Source organism: Schistocerca cancellata, chromosome 4 (assembly GCF_023864275.1).
Source record: "Schistocerca cancellata isolate TAMUIC-IGC-003103 chromosome 4, iqSchCanc2.1, whole genome shotgun sequence".
In the NCBI taxonomy this organism is placed as follows: domain Eukaryota; kingdom Metazoa; phylum Arthropoda; class Insecta; order Orthoptera; family Acrididae; genus Schistocerca; species Schistocerca cancellata.
The window spans coordinates 418252291-418267110 of record NC_064629.1 but is presented as its reverse complement, the minus strand read 5'-3'; positions in this window follow the sequence as shown (position 1 = coordinate 418267110).

The following is a 14820-nucleotide window of genomic DNA, read 5'->3' as shown; positions in this document are numbered from 1 at the left end:
GCCATGTTGTGTCTAGGAATCTTGCGTAGTCGATTCGCTAGCCAAGCAATCAGACAACCCGTATTAATAAGTTTTATTATAACGAGACAAGATACTGTTACTCAACTTTAATAGATGTGCCGCAAGCAAAGGGCGACATGCAAAATAATCAGTCTTCTTCAGAACAGACGAACACAAGTCTGTGCTATGTAAAGGGTACAAATGATAGAGGCTACGATGTGTCGGCTAACGAAGTGGCTGAAGTTGAAGCTGTTATCGAAGTGGGCTATCACCAGTCGGGCGCGGCGCATAAGTCGTCTTCACGTAGGGGCCGCTGCTGTCACGTTGTCATCCTGGAGGGAGGTCAGTCAGCATGCGTTTGCCTGACCTCTTCTCACAGCCGTCTCTTCTCTTTAGTTTCCAACTGGCGTGCCGTAACACTAACTCCAACTACCATTCCCATCGTGCGGCAATAATCACGTCGGAAGCCTTTTCATATGAATCACCTGAGTACAAATGACAGCTCTACCAATGCAGTGCTCTTTTATACCTTGTGTACGCGATACTACCGCCACTTGTACACGTGCTAATTCCATGACCTTCGCCACCTCAGTGTAAATGTATCTGGGTAAAAATTAGGAGCTATATGAAATGGAACGATCACGTAAAATATGTTTTATGGGTGACTTAGATCTGTTGGAAGTGTTCTGATAAAGTGGGGTGCATCCGTACACGAAATCGCACACATGATGCTTATGAGACCATTTCTAGAGTTTTGGTCCAGTGTTTGATGTCTTTGTAAGGCAGGATGACAACATACATGTAACTTCGGAGACGCGTTGCAAGAATTGTCGTAGGCACCCCATACGAAAGAGTGACAACCATGCCCGTGGAACCTAAATGGAAAACCTAGGAATACACGCTATGTAGTTCTCGCGATGCTCTGTTGGATAAATTGAGAGAACTTGTATTCGACAAAGACTGAGCGACAATTATGTTGCCATTGAATATATCTTGCGTGGGGACCATGAGAATAAGACAGATTGGACACATAAAGAGGTGTTTAGGCGGTCATTTTTCTCTCACTTAACAGGGGAATTAAATGGAAAAGAAAGTCGACAACATAGGGCCGATGTACCCTACGCCATGCACAGCACAGTGACTTGAGGAGTAAATCTGTAGACGTGAATGTTGAACAGGAAAGCGTTACGTTTCCTGCAGCGCTCTCATTCCCACTTACCGAACAAGGTACAAATCTTCGTTTCGTCTCAGTGTTTACCGTCCCGTCGACGTCGAGGTCAATGCAGAACGAGCATAAGCACCAACTGAGGAAGGGTAGGAAAGGAAATCGACTGTGCTTTTTCGAAGGATTCATCCCAGAAATTGCCTTGAACAGCTTAAGTAAACCACGGTAAATCGAAATCTGAATGGCAGCACGGAGATTTTGAAACGCCTTTCTGCGTATCCACGACGCCAACTCACGCGGTTTTTGTGTTGTTGACCTAACCCGTCTGCTGCAGCTGGAATAAATCAATCCCTTAATCAACACTCAATGTACAGGATGAGACCGAACTCTGCCTACAGATTTCCAGAGCCTGTTCAGGCTCTTTTGACACAAGTAAGCTCAGATGGATAGAGCGTCTGCCATGTAAGCAGGAGATCCCGGGTTCGAGTCCCGGTCGGGGCACACATTTTCAGCTGTCCACATCGAGGTATATCAACAACACCAGTCGGCAGCTGAGGTTTTCAGTTAGTCATCATTTATTCCAGGGAAAAGCTGCACGGTCATCAACAGTAACTGTTCTTTCGAGAACAAGTTACTGTCTTCGTATATATAGTTAAAGGCTACCCAGCCATTGACCTTCGTCTGTGCGAATGCGCACAGGTTGCCCAAACTCTTACGGGAATCGCCAAAGCGTGCGCGAGTAATGAGTGGTTGGGCAAATGTCTATAAGGTACAATACATATGTAGAATTGTGGAGAGTTGGGAATGTGAGTCTCACGGGAAGCGTGCAAGGGATAAGTCCCTGCGGTCGCGCTATTCATCTGTCCTCGGTGGCTCAGAGGGATAGAGCGTCTGCCATGTAAGCAGAAGATCCCGCGTTCGAGTCCCGGTCGCGGCACACATTTTCAGCTGTCCACATCGAGGTATATCGACAACACCAGTCGGCAGCTGAGGTTTTCAGTTAGTCATCATTTAAGCCTCTTTTTCCAATGGCTCTGAACGAAATAACATGTATTATTTTTGCAATCGCATTGCCCTGCCGGTACCCAAGTTGTCCTAGATAAGGTGTTTTCTCTCTAACTTACAAAATAACAGATGAAAGGAGAATTTATTTAGGGACGTAAACGTAGGGAACGTTACAGTTTCTGCAGAGTAATGAACATAGATTATTCATTTATTTTCTTGAAAGTTGTAATTTTTTTAAATAGAAAATTATTTTTGTATAGAGTTGCTGATGTATTTAAATCAGCTATGTACAAATCAATTTAAATTAAATGTCTATCAGTTTTAGTTAGGAAGCTACAAATGTTCAAAGCTTTAGGAGCGGAGGCAAAATGCCTTGCATAACTGGCTATATTCAGATGCATGTTCTGGTGGCAGAATGTTCATTTAAGTGAAGTGCTAAAACGAACTCCAGTTTTCTTTGACACACAGCTCATTGCGTCTTCTAAACGATCTCTGCCGCGCGGGGTAGCCGAGCGGTCTAAGGCGCCTTGTCACGGTTCGCGCGGCTCCCCCCGTCGGAGGTTCGAGTCCTTCCTCGGACATGGGTGTGTGTGTGTGTGTGTGTGTGTGTGTGTGTGTGTGTGTGTGTGTGTGTGTGTGTGTGTGTGTTGTCCTTAGCGTAAGTTAGTTTAAGTTAGATTAAGTAGTGTGTAAGCTTAGGGACCTATGACCTCAGCAGTTTGTACCCGTAAGACCTTACCACAAATTTCCAAATAAAAAAAATAAAAAAAATCTAAACGATCTGTGGCCGAGATGTAAAGTTGCTGGTATCAGAGAGCAACAAGCTCTACCAAACACTTCCACTTCCACATCACCATCTCCTCCCGATCTTCGTCTCTTACCATCGTGTTTTCTCAAACTATTTGTTTCTTGAAGTCGTTGTTCAGCTCATACAAACTTATTGGGTGATTGAGTTCTTGAAACATGATAACTCTTGGCACAATCCATGGCTGCTTCATTGGCGTCATGTCGGCTTTTGTCGAGCATCAGCAACATGTCAACGTGCCCGATAAATGTGTTTGCCATTACACTGATATGACAAAAGTCACGGGATACTTCCTAATATCGCGTCTGACCACCTTTCGTCCAGCGTAGTGCAGCAACTCGATGGGCCAAGGACTCAACAATTCCATGGAAGTCCCCTGGAGAAATATTGAGCCATGCTGCCTATATAGCCGTCCATAATGACGAACGGATTGCCGGCGCAGGATATTGTGCTCGAACTGACCTGCTGATTATGTCCCATGAATGTTCAGTGGGATTCATTTCGCGCGATCTGAATGGCAAAATCATTCATTTAAATTGTCAAAATGTTCATCAAAGCAATCGGGAACAATTGTGGCCCGGTGCCATGACATCGTTATTTGGGAGCATGAAGTCCATGAACGACAACGAATGGTCTCCAAGTAGCTGAACATAACCATTTCCAGTGAATAATCTTTTCAGTCGAGCCAGAGGACCCAGTCTGTTCCATGTAAACACAACCCACACCATCATGAAGCCACCACCAGCTTGCACAGTGCCTTGTTGTCAACTTGGGTCCATGGTTTCGTGGAGTCTGCGCCACATTCAAACCCTACCATCAGCTCTTTCGAACTGAAATCGGGACTCATCTGACCAGGCCACGGTATTCCAGTCGTCTGGGGTCCAACCCATATGGTCACAAGCCCAGGAGAGGCTCTGCAGGCCGGCCGGACTGGCTGTGCGGTTCTAGGCGCTACAGTCTGGAGCCGAGCGACCGCTACGGTCGCAGGTTCGAATCCTGCCTCCGGAATGGATGTGTGTGATGTCCTTAGGTTAGTAGGTTTAATTAGTTCAAAGTTCTAGGCGGCTGATGACCTCAGAAGTTAAGTCGCATAGTTCTCAGAGCCATTTGAACCATTTTTGAGGCTCTGCAGGCTATGTCGTGCTGTTAACATTGGTACTCGCGTCGGTCATCTGCTGCCTTAGCCCACTGACGCCAAATTTCACCACACTGTCCTAACGGTTACGTTCGTCGTACCCATTTGTGTCGTTATTTCACGCAGTGCTGCTTGCCTGTTAGCGATTGACAACTCATGCAAACGCCGCTGCTCTCGGTCGCTAAGTGAAGGTGTAGGCCATTGCGTTGTCCGAGATATTGCCTGACATTTGGTATTCTCTTGACACTCTTGACACAGTGAATCTCGGAAAGTTGAATTTCCCAACGATTTCCAAAATGGTATGTCCCATGTCTCTAGCTCCAAACACCATTCCACGTTCAAAATCTATTAATTTCCATCGCCCGGCTATAATCACATCGAAAATCTCTTCATATGAATCAACTGAGTGCAAATGAGAGCCCCACCCATGCACTCCCCTTTTGTATCTTGTGTACGCGGTACTACCGCTATCCCATGACTATCCCATGACTATTGTCAAATCAGTGTATTTCTTGTCAATATCCGAGGCAGATCGAACGTCGTTTCTTTATGCATTTCGACCTGCGTTGTGTACGGCAGTAAAGGACACATTCTACGATTCAACATAACATGACTTCAAAATCAAATGGTTCAAATGGCTCTAATCACTATGGGACTTAACACCTGAGGTCATCAGCCCCTAGACTTAGAACAACTTAAACCTAAGGACATCACACACATCCATGCCCGAGGCAGGATTCGAACTTGTGACCGTAGCAGCAGCACGGTTCCGGACTGAATCGCCTAAAACCGCTCGGCCACAGCTGCCGGCCAACATGACTTCAAACAAGGGCATCGAGGAAACTTGTTGGTCCATGACAACAGCAAGTTTAACCTCGCCCACAGGTCGCTGAAAAGATGCACTCAGTTGTATACTCAGGAAAATTGGGACTCTTTGAAACACTTACTTAAATTAACATTCTGCCACCAGAACATCCATCTGAACACAGCTAATTACGTACAGCATATCGCATCCACCCATAAAACTTTGAACGTTTTCAGCTCCCTCACTGAAATAGATAGAAATTTGATTTACGTTGTTATGTAAAGGTTTTATTTAAATACATCAGCTAGATGATGAAAAAAATAATGTTATACTTAAAAAATTATAACTCGTTACTGCTGTTGTGCCACAGAAAGATAGACTAGGCGAAATTAATATCTTTTTTAAGTTTTCCCCAGCCAGCACTGAGCCACGGGAAGGCAGCCTCAACCACAGTTTTGCAGCTGGAATGTCAGACAGGCACGAGAGCCGATATCGCAACATCATGGCGCACACAACCCAGGTCATTGCCTCACATCTCTTGAGTGAGAGGTATCACCAATTCAGTAGGGTGACCTCACTGTGGAAGGACCATAACCTCATTTTGACAGCGCTGCAGGGTGCTGTAAGAAGGCGTAAAGGCTACACAAGAACGCCTTTCAACCTGCTGATACTGCAGAAAAGCAACATGAAGCGCTGAAAGCCATCGTTGAGACACCGAGATACAGTGAAGGCTGAAGACGGACCAAGAAAACGAAGCAAACTGATGGTGCTTGACGCACTGTCACCCTGTCGCTGTACTCGGGAGGCGCGCTAGCTCCTGTTGCCCCTGAATCCAATCTGTGAGCTGTCTTTGGCGTCCAGGGCCTTCCTCAGTTGAAAAGGCCATGCCATAAATACGCACCACCATCTCACTCCTGTACAGAGCTGCTGGACGCTGGCTGGGTCACTCCCTATGAGATCCTAGAGTGTACTTCAGTCAAAAGCGTAGTCGAGCTGTTGGGTATCGGCTCAGCACGAGCAACGCCTGTAACCAGCTGGGCGGGCTACCCTGCACAGCGCCGAGCTGCTGTGTGACCCGCCGTGACCTCACGAGCGCAACTGCTGGCAAGGGAAACCCTCCAACGAACTCCCTTCAGATTAAGTGCCAAAATGGCAGAGTGGATAGTCCATTAATAGCTTGACACAGATCAAGCATGAAAACTGGAAGAAGATGCACTGAATTTTGAAAAGAGAAGCAAAATACACTCCTGGAAATTGAAATAAGAACACCGTGAATTCATTGTCCCAGGAAGGGGAAACGTTATTGACACATTCCTGGGGTCAGATACATCACATGATCACACTGACATAACCACAGGCACATAGACACAGGCAACAGAGCATGCACAATGTCGGCACTAGTACAGTGTATATCCACCTTTCGCAGCAATGCAGGCTGCTATTCTCCCATGGAGACGATCGTAGAGCTGCTGGATGTAGTCCTGTGGAACGGCTTGCCATGCCATTTCCACCTGGCCCCTCAGTTGGACCAGCGTTCGTGCTGGACGTGCAGACCGCGTGAGACGACGCTTCATCCAGTCCCAAACATGCTCAATGGGGGACAAATCCGGAGATCTTGCTGGCCAGGGTAGTTGACTTACATCTTCTAGAGCACGTTGGGTGGCACGGGATACATGCGGACGTGCATTGTCCTGTTGGAACAGCAAGTTCCCTTGCCGGTCTAGGAATGGTAGAACGATGGGTTCGATGACGGTTTGGATGTACCGTGCACTATTCAGTGTCCCCTCGACGATCACCAGTGGTGTACGGCCAGTGTAGGAGATCGCTCCCCACACCATGATGCCGGGTGTTGGCCCTGTGTGCCTCGGTCGTATGCAGTCCTGATTGTGGCGCTCACCTGCACGGCGCCAAACACGCATACGACCATCATTGGCACCAAGGCAGAAGCGACTCTCATCAATGAAGACGACACGTCTCCATTCGTCCCTCCATTCACGCCTGTCGCGACACCACTGGAGGCGGGCTGCACGATGTTGGGGCGTGAGCGGAAGACGGCCTAACGGTGTGCGGGACCGTAGCCCAGCTTCATGAAGACGGTTGCGAATGGTCCTCGCCGATACCCCAGGAGCAACAGTGTCCCTAATTTGCTGGGAAGTGGCGGTGCGGTCCCCTACGGCACTGCGTAGGATCCTACGGTCTTGGCGTACATCCGTGCGTCGCTGCGGTCCGGTCCCAGGTCGACGGGCACGTGCACCTTCCGCCGACCACTGGCGACAACATCGATGTACTGTGGAGACCTCACGCCCCACGTGTTGAGCAATTCGGCGGTACCTCCACCCGGCCTCCCGCATGCCCACTATACGCCCTCGCTCAAAGTCCGTCAACTGCACATACGGTTCACGTCCACGCTGTCGCGGCATGCTACCAGTGTTAAAGACTGCGATGGAGCTCCGTATGCCACGGCAAACTGGCTGACACTGACGGCGGCGGTGCACAAATGCTGCGCAGCTAGCGCCATTCGACGGCCAACACCGCGGTTCCTGGTGTGTCCGCTGTGCCGTGCGTGTGATCATTGCTTGTACAGCCCTCTCGCAGTGTCCGGAGCAAGTATGGTGGGTCTGACACACCGGTGTCAATGTGTTCTTTTTTCCATTTCCAGGAGTGTATAAACAGGAAACAGTCCAAGGATAACAAGGATAAGATGAGCAACATCGAGGGTGTTGCAAGAGGAATGGCGTCGTAGCTACGTGGACCCGATGTTGGACCACAAAGCAGGAAATCTGTGTTCAAACCACCTTCGTGTCTTTTTTTTCTTTTACAAATTTATGAACTACCTATCCGTCCAGTCATTGACGTATCTGTTCTCCTTCTGCACCTTTGGCAATTGTCATACAATATACTGGTTATAGAATATGAGTCATGCGGTGAGAATATACACACATCAAAAAAAGTTTTGCAACACCCCGGTTATATTGTATCACAGACACAGTCCCTTTGACTGCTCAGAGATGTCACTAAACCCGTCCAAAGATGAAAACTACCATGCATGAGCAGCGCCTATTAGAAGGAGAGGGTCCGACAGCCGATCAGATCCAGTCATTCCACCAGGTAGGAGGTACACGGCTCGTGTTGTCTGTAGTTCACCATGCCTAGACGGTCAATACCGCGGTTCTATTGCGTCAACATTGTTACTTTGTGCCAGGAGGGGCTCACAACAAGAAAAGTGTCCACGCGTCTCGGAGTGAACGAAAGCGATGTTTTTCGGACATGGATGAGATACAGACCGACAGGAACTGTCGATGACATGCCTCGTTCAGGCCATCCAAGGGCTGCCACTGCAGTGGATGACCGCTACCTACGGATTATGGTTCGGAGGAGCCCTGACAGCAACGCCACCTTGTTGAATAATGCTTTTCGTGCAGCGACAGGACGTCATGTTACGTCTCAAACTCTGCGCAGTAGGCTTCATGATGCACAACTTCACTCCCGAAGTAAATGGCGAAGTCCATCTTTGCCACTACGACACCAAGCAGCGCGGTACAGATGGGCCCAACAACATCCCGCTCAGGATTGGCATCATGTTCTCTTCACCGATGAGTGTCGCATATGCCTTCAACCAGACAATCGTCGGAGACGTGTTTGGAGGTAACCCGGTCAGCCCAGCGAGTGCACCAACGTGGAGGTTCCCTGCTGTTTCGGGTACCATCATGTGGGGCCGGCGTAAGCCGCTGGTGGCCACGGAAGGCGCCGTAACGGCTGTGCGACACGTGAATGCCATCCTCCGACCGATCGTGCAACCATATCGGCATTCGTCTTCATGGACGACAATTCGCGCCCCCGTCGTGCACATCTTGTGAATGACTTCCTTCAGGATAACGACATCGCTCGACTAGAATGGCCAGCATGTTCTCCAGACATAAACCCTATCGAACATGCCTGGAATAGATTGAAAAGGGCTGTTTATGGACGACGTCATCCACCAACCACCCTGAGGGATCTACGCCGATCGCCATTGAGGAGTGGGACAATCTGGACCAACAGTGCCTTGATGAACTCGTGGATAGTATACCACCATGAATACAGGCATGCATCAATGCAAGAGGACGTGCTATCGGGTATTAGAGGTAACGGTGTGTACAACAGTCTGGACCACCAGCTCTGAAGGTCTCGCTGTGTGGTGGTACAGTATGCAATGTTTGGTTTTCATGTGCAATAAAAAGGGCGGAAATGGTGTTTATATTGATCTCTATTCCAATTTTCTGTACAGGTTGCGGAACTCTCGGAACCGAGGTGATGCAAAACTTTTTTTGATGTGTGTATTACCGTCGGAAGTAAGTGTAATGAATAGCCAGAGCAGGCAAGATGCCGCATGGACCTCTCACAAAATAAAAACAACAAATAAACGGGTGGGAACTACGTTACAACAAACCAATCGACGAGTCAAAACTTCCAAAACGGAACGCAAAAGTCATAACATATGGTACTTTCTTGGAACAAACACGACGTACACTATGTGATCAAAAGTATCCTGACACCCCCAAAAACATACGATTTTCATATTAGGTGCATTGCGCTGAAACCTATTGCCAGGTACTCCATATCAGCGAGCTCAGTAGCCATTAGACATCGTGAGAGGGCAGAATGGGGCGCTCTGCGGAACTCACAGACTTCGAACGTGGTCAGGTGATTGGGTGTCCCTTGTGTCATACGTCTGTACACGAGATTTCCACAATCCTAAACATCCCTAGATCCTCTGTATCCGATGTGATAGTGAAGTGGAAACGTGAAGGGACACGTGCAGCATAAAAGCGACAGGCCGACCTCATCTGTTGACTGACAAAGACTGCCGACTGTTGAAGAGGGTCGTAATGTGTAATAGGCAGATATCTATCCAGACCATCACACGGGAATTCCAAACTGCATCAGGATCCACTGCAAGTACTATGACAGTAAGGTGGGAGCTGAGAAAACTTGGATGTCATGGTCGAGCGGCTGCTCATAAGCACACATCTCGCCGATAAATGCCAAACGACGTCTCGCTTGGTGTAAGGAGCGTAAACATTGGACAATTTAAAAGTGGAAAAAACGTTGTGTGGAGTGACAAATCACGGTACACAATTTGGCGATCCGATGGCAGGGTGTGGGTATGGTGAATGTACGGTGAACGTCATCTGCCAGCGTGCGTAGTGACAACAGTAGATTTCGGAGGCGATGATTTTATGGTGTGGTTATGTTTTTCATCTAGGGAGCTTGCAGCCCTTGTTGTTTGGCGTGGCAGTATCACAACACAGGCCTACATTGATGTTTTAAGGACCTTCTTGCTTAGCACTGTTGAAGAGCAATTCGGGTATGGCGATTTCATCTTTCAACAAGGTCGAGCACCTATTCATAATGCACGGCCTGTGGCGGAGTGGTTACACGACAGTAACATCTCTATAATGGACTGCCCTGCATAAAGTCTTGACCTGAATTCTACAGAACACCTTTGGGATTTTTTGGAACGCCGACTTCGTGCCAGGCCTCACCGACCACATTGATACGAGTCCTCAGTACAGCACTCCGTGAAGAATGGGATGCCATTGCCCAAGAAACCTTCCAGCACCTGATTCAACGTATGCCTGCGAGAGAGTGGAAGCTGTCATCAACTCTAAGGGTGGCACAACACCATATTGAATTACAGCATTACCGATGGAGGGCGCGACGAACTTTTAAATCATTTTCAGCCAGGTGTCCGGATACTTTTGATCACATAGTGCACGTACGTATGGAGGTCCCTTTCTTCGCTGTTTGAAACGAATGTTACATCACGACACAGACACAAATTTATATATAGCGAACAGTGACGTCAATGACCAGACGGACAGTTCACAATATTGTGGGAAAAAGAGAGAGAGAGAGATACGAGCGAGATCTGAACACGGATGTGCCAGCCGTTGTGGCTGAGCGGTTCTAAGCGCTACGGTCGCAAGTTCGAATCCTGCCTCGGGCATGGCTGTGTTTGATGTCCTTAGGTTAGTTAGGTTTAAGTAGTTCTAAGTTCTAAGGGACTGATGACCTCAGATGTTAAGTCCCATAGCGCTCAGAGTCATTTGAACACGGTTGCCCCCGTCGCAGTCTAACACCGTGACCACGTAACCACGACGCCAGGGCTGTTCAAATTCGCTCGATGTTACTTATCTTCAGCTTGGACCGTTCACTGTTTATATTTTTGTTTCTTGTATCACGGTTCAGTACACCTTCTTCCTATTTTCATACTAGATCTGTGTTCAGTTTTTGACGGGCCATTAAATCTGAGAGGGGTACGATGGGGCGTTCCCTTGTGAGTAAGTGTGTCAGCACGTACCACTGTGCGTGCCGTGTCTAGAGCCCTCCTCACTGCTGCCACGGAGAAGACAATTCAATTGTAAAATACCAAATTTGCTAATACTGTCACGATAGCGCCTACGGTGCCTCACGGCCCTCCTCACCGCGCTCCACGTTTCGTCGTCCTGAATCCTCAAGGGCCATAGCCTACAGTATAGCTTGCACGTTTCGTCATCCTGAATCCTCAAGTGCCATAGCCTACAGTATAGCTTGTACTTCTCTGGAATGTATTATTTTATCCATAATGCATCTCATGAACTATGCGGCCGTAAATGATTGTTGGTGCATAACGTAGCCAGTCACAAACACTTCTAAAATGCCTTACTTCTGTGCCATAGCTGGTTTCGGGCATTCGTGCCTGTCTTTTAACTTTTCAAATCACGTTAAAATTTTCATCAGCAGCATGTCGTCAGCTCCAGCACTGCACAAGAATATTTGAATATATGGCGCCATTTTGTAAGCTGTTTTGGTAGTAAAATCAATCTAAAGTTCCTGCATTTACGTAGTTTTAAGCTGACACAGTTGTACACTCTTACATATCTTCCATGGCTAGTGCTTTGTGTTGCTATGGTCTTATGCTTTCTCAGGACTGTGTATAAGCTGTTGCAGTGGAAACAACACACATATTCTGACTAAATCAATGTGACACGTAAAACACGTCTCATAATCTACATCTACATCGTACTCCGGGATCCACCTAATGGCAATGTTGCCAGATGCCCTCATTTCAGCGGACATGTCCTCATTTTAGACGTTTAATGTAGAGTCCGCATATATATATTTGAGATTTCTGCTAACGTCCACATTTTTGAGTTTTGGGAATGAAGATATTTTGATTTCTGTTTTCATCTCGTATCGTCAATAATTTATATAGTTTTTATTTCGGTCCAAGAATTACATCATTTGTTATTAGCTTAAAATTGATGTGTTACGTTCAGAAAACTGAAAATATAGATTTATGTTGCGTAAAAATTATGTTTCCATCTTCTTAGATTTGAGATAGCTGCTTCGACCATAGGTAATATCTATGGTCCAAGGATAGCTGCGATGTCTATGCGCTCTTTGTTTTGTGTGATACACGTGTTTTTAGCGAACTTGTTGATCATCCAGCTGTATCTTCTCTTTCCGTATTCATCTTACTGGGTAAGTTTCGTGATTTTCAAAATATAACACAGAAATATAGTTCAATTTTGTAAGTGAAGATTTTTTCATGAGGTAGCTGAACAATGCGTTTTAATCATTCTTTCTTTCACTTTTGTTTAAGATAATTTCTCATTATGCCAAAGTGGAAATGTGGATTTACGTATAAACTCCGAGAAAAATATCTGAGCTTTCGTCCTGGAAGTGTTCAACGGGAAGCACAATGCATGGTTTGTTGCCCAGGGACCTATGTATCTGTAGCAAATCATGGCACCACCGATCTGGATGTGCATATGAAAAAAAAAAAAAAAAAAACATTAAGTGTGTCAGAGATGCAAGTTCGTCAGGTAAAATGAGCAATATTTTTTACAAAACTCTGGGCTGAACTGGAAGTAAGTGCTGCTGAAGGATCTCTTGCTTACCATACTGTGTTTCACCATAGCAGCTATAAATCTATGAACTGTACCAGGGGACTGTTGAGAGAAATTTTCCATGACTCACCCATATCATCAAAAATCTCGTGTGGACGTACCAAAAATGAAGCAATAGTGAATTCAGTTCTAGCATCTCATTCTGTGGAATGCATTACGAAAAATCTGGAGTGCCTTCCTTTGCTGGTGTCTCGACAGATGCTAGGAACCATGCGAATATTAAAATGATCCCCATTATAATTCATTACTCTGATCACAGGACTGGAGGGCTGCAAATTAAATTTCTTTATATAGAAAATAGACCAAACGAAACTGCAGAAACTATTTCAATATGTATCACTGATACACTTGAAACGTCCCCTTTGAAAAATTATGTATGACTGTCCTGGTAAACTTCTACGTTATTTGGTTTTCAATGAGCTGAGCAAAACTGAATGTACTCAGACATTTCTCTCTTTACTTATTCTGATCATCACTTGACTAATACACAATATTTTTAGAGCAACGCAATGTGACTTTCAATAATCCCTACAAAAGAATGGCCCAGACTAACAATAACCTATACCTTTCATGAATCACTTACCTCACAAAAATCTTCGTTACTCGAACTACTGCAATACAGCGAGCGCCAGTACTGCCAACTAAATAAAAGATTCTAACTACTGAAGGCACTAACTGCTGATTGGCATAGTTAGCAAATGAAAGATTTTGATAGAGAACAAACAATGTATTTACCTTAATAGTGTTCAAAAGTCATAATATATATAATTTTGTGACATCCAATTAAACAAATTTCCTTTTTCTGACGGACACACGTCCAGATCATCCGCTCAAAACTCTGGCATATCTCTCCCCACATCCACCACTGCTGGCGGCTCACCTCCAACTGCACAACGCTACGCGCTGTTCACATCTTACTGCCCATCACTACGCAAGCAAATATTCCAACAATGAGTCCAACCAGCCACAGACTGCGCACAGTGCAGTCAGCGATTTTCATGCAGAGCAGTAAGTGGCGTTACCAACATAAAAATCTAAACAGCCTACTTACATAGCCCCCATGTTCCCCACAACAAATTTTTGGGCAGTGGCCAATACTTATTTGCTAATTTTTTTGTAATAACGCCAATAAATACATCAAATGCACACAGTTATTAATAGACTGTTGGTCAAAAGCAAAAATTGTCCTCACGGTCCATAAAGACAGTCCTGATCATTCATCACAGTAGTAAAAAGTATGAGCAGTAAAAGAAAATGCATACGGAAATAGTGGATTTCCATGCAGTCTTGAAGAAGTAGTGTTGTCCTTCTAACGGAAAGACGGTGCTGACTTTTGACATGCAGACAGGTAATGGCCCACAACAGAGCAAACCCACAGCAGAGACAGTCGAAGTTTTGAAAAATATTGGTAGGTAGGTTATCACAGAGCAGACCCACAGTATTTATTGTAGAGATAATGGTATTCATGGGCCACCAAAGGTGCAGACCCACTGTAATCCTTCTAGAGATGGCCAGCAGAGTTGCACAATCACCATCGAAGAGTCTTGCGAATAATATAGGAAGTCCATAAACCACCACTTGTGCATTCACAAACTTTTTGGAATTTCCTTAGAACCAGCAATGCTGTTAACCATTCCCTTGCTGAATTATCAACACATGTGCGCGCACTAACAGTCCTTTTTTTTAACTTCTCATGTATTGTGCATACACTATGACCAACAGAAACGTTGCAGTAACCCTGCTATAGACTTAATTTGAATAACTGGTGTCTATACAATTACAAATATACGACATAAGAATGCAATTATAACGGTACAGAAAACATCACTAAAGATCATAATACTACAGATAACATTTGTAGTAATACAGGCTTCACAAAAGAATAGAAATAAACAGTGTTATAGGAATTATGACATAAGTAAATAAATATAAAAATGGGAATAGCTTTCTGAACACTAACTTCACATATGA